The sequence below is a fragment of the Penaeus monodon genome, chromosome 32 (genome assembly GCF_015228065.2).
Source record: "Penaeus monodon isolate SGIC_2016 chromosome 32, NSTDA_Pmon_1, whole genome shotgun sequence".
Classification (NCBI taxonomy): domain Eukaryota; kingdom Metazoa; phylum Arthropoda; class Malacostraca; order Decapoda; family Penaeidae; genus Penaeus; species Penaeus monodon.
Genome location: NC_051417.1, coordinates 14557073 through 14559874, shown reverse-complemented (window position 1 = coordinate 14559874; position 2802 = coordinate 14557073). Strand labels below are relative to the sequence as shown.

The following is a 2802-nucleotide window of genomic DNA, read 5'->3' as shown; positions in this document are numbered from 1 at the left end:
CAACAACAACAAAAATAAAAATAGTAGTTAAAACAACCAATACATAGTATGTATTATACCCAAAATCACAGGTACAAAGTCATAAAATAAATTACAGCATAGTTTATAGCTAAGAGACATCGCCCAGGTACAATGATTCAGTGAGGTGGGGGATTACCTCAGTTAACCAGTGCATCTGGGGTTTTTATAATGTTAGTAGAGCCCTCAAAGAGAATTGGGGGAACACTTTGAGGGTTTCACCAAGCTTGAAAAGAAGATAACACAAGATTACTTTTGATGCCAAGCCCCTTTGTCAACTACTCCAGGCAATACAGCCTTCAACAGTCAAAACTAGACAGCAGGACAAGTCACACAGAAACAGTTATGGTGGTCAGGAAGGAAAGTTCCACACTCCTATCTACATAGATAAGGTGGAAGCCTTAAACCTGATACCAACACAAAATTTGTTCCCTAGAGTCTCTCCTGCACCATCATCTTTAAGAGAAAAAGCTGAAGACAGACTCCACACATACATAAACACCTACTACAAGAAAAAAGCTTGGCATATAAAACACCGAGCAGCAACAAGGATACAGCAACAACCCTACCTAATGAGGAGCCCGTGAATGAGGAACCCGTGTCTTGGTTAAGGACTCAAGGGTAAAAACATCTGAGGAAATAAATGTGAAGAATGGCATAAAAAAAATCCAGCCTGGACCCTTTGAGACAGCACTTTTTTAAATACAAATTATAAACTTGTGAAATCAAATGGAACGTGAAATATCTTATGAAGAGATAAACTTCAATAGCCAGGTTAATACAGTCTGAACTTCTCATTGGGAAAGTACATAAACATTTCCACAAACATGTTATGCTGTAGAATATCAACAGAAACCTGCAATATACAAGCTCTGTTTTCTTTTGATGTCACAATTACAAGTTTAGAGATGGATGTCAACCAGATCTGTCATCAACTTGTTTCATGTATACTAAAAACAAGATCTGGTTCACAACTATCCTCAAGCTTGTGTCAGTAAACTAAGAAAATATCTAACAAATAAGTATCCATTTGTGTTATCAATTAACCTGGGAAAAGAAGAGAAAATGAACATGTATTTGAGGTCATGAGGTCAGGACAGAGGTATAGGATGGAACAAGGTATACTGGTACAAGGTATTAGCCTTGAGCTTCTGACAAGGACCAAAGATGAAGGGATCAGAGAAGGCTGTGGTGGTCCTACAATTATAGTTACTGGGAAATGGGGATGAAGGGTGCTATTCTAAGTTCAGAAATAGAAAGGCTTTTGGAGGGGAGAATGGCTTGGAGGAGGACTGGAGAGGAAGAGAAAATGTGCAGTTGAAATGCTAAAGTAAACATCGACTTGCAAATATAATGTAATAATACTTTAGTGGATCCTTTAGAACACATCCTGAATGAAAGTGTCATGAAGGAAAACTGTTCATCAGTCTCCACCAAAAAAGCACATGATGCATATGAAAACACTAAGATAGAAGAGCATACAAGTACAGGAAAAACTTGGTAACTCCAACTGTGGATCTGTGGCAACAAACTGTAAAGCAATACAATCACTCAATACATTCTTCATCCAAAGCTTCTGTAAGGAAAATACAGGTTGGAATGAATAAACAGTATATAAATCAGTAGATGAAATTACCAAGATTCAACTGTATTACAAATATTACAAACAGGACAATAACACAGCGAAAACCGGACTTTGAAGAGTGCATAAATAGTTTCAGTAGCCATTTAGAGGCTAATTTATCAATGACGCTTATCATAATGACTTGAATTCAAACTCTATCACTTGTTAAACATATCGCATTTACAAATAATAAAATGAAACTAAACAATATTGTAACAGCATTGACAATGCTTAATAAGGTGCTGTGCATTTACACTGAAATACAATTGACATGTAATTTTTCTTTATTTATCAAGATATTACTGGATCTTTGGATGCAGACCACTGATGTTGGTGGACTCTGTTGCATTTGGAACACTACAAATCAACTGAGTTTTACCAGACAAGAAAGTTTGGCCTCTTATCATGACTTCTACTGGCCATGGCTTTGTGACCTTGCCCACTGTCTTGGTAATACCTCTGTCTGCTCCTTCATAGACAGTGCCAATCATATGCATAATTGACATAATTTTTCTTGACAAGTTATTAGTTCTCAAGTGGGGCATCTCTGATGGCAAAACAAACTTCATAGTCAATTTATACAAGTTAAATGCTCAAAATAATGTCAGCATTACTGCTGACTGGCCTATGGATTTTCCATCTTGTGTAGACCTATTAAGTCTATCCACCCACTGGTTCTTCAAGGTCAATCAAAATTAAACTGGAGTACAACTCCTTTCATCACATACATGATATGACAAGCAATCATCAACATATTGCAGGTCTTGACAAAGTACATTTGGCCAAATTCTGAAACGCTGTAGTGACACACTCTGGACAATTAAATGGTGAAGTGCTCAATGCCCTGTGAATGTTCTTCATCTCTTTATCTGTTTTACCACAACTTGCCTATTGGTGTTTCAGAATCTGTTCTACTTCTACTTCACAACACAAATAATTACCTCACTGAAGTCCTGCGCAAGGTCCATGAGTGCTTATCAAAAAATGTATAAATATAGCTTGATCTACTGCAGGAAACTCTCTAGTGTACATTGGCTGACTAGAAAATGTTGGACTTGTATTATTAACTAGTAAGTTTAAAGTTGTTTCAATCTGGAAACCATTTTACAAAGACTTCTTCCTAGTTTTAAACTTTCTGATCTCAGTCACTACCCGACTGC

The 2802-nt window shown here is 36.9% G+C and overlaps 1 protein-coding gene across 2 annotated transcripts in view; it reads right to left on the bottom strand.

Annotated features, from left to right (window-relative positions):
* Window positions 1–1908: 1908 nt before the first annotated feature.
* Window positions 1909–2802, bottom strand: part of LOC119593664 (kinase suppressor of Ras 2-like) — a gene marked incomplete in the record, with an annotated part of 30909 nt that continues 30015 nt past the window's right edge. For both annotated transcript variants that reach the window (XM_037942613.1, XM_037942614.1), the window contains 1 exon segment: window positions 1909–2802.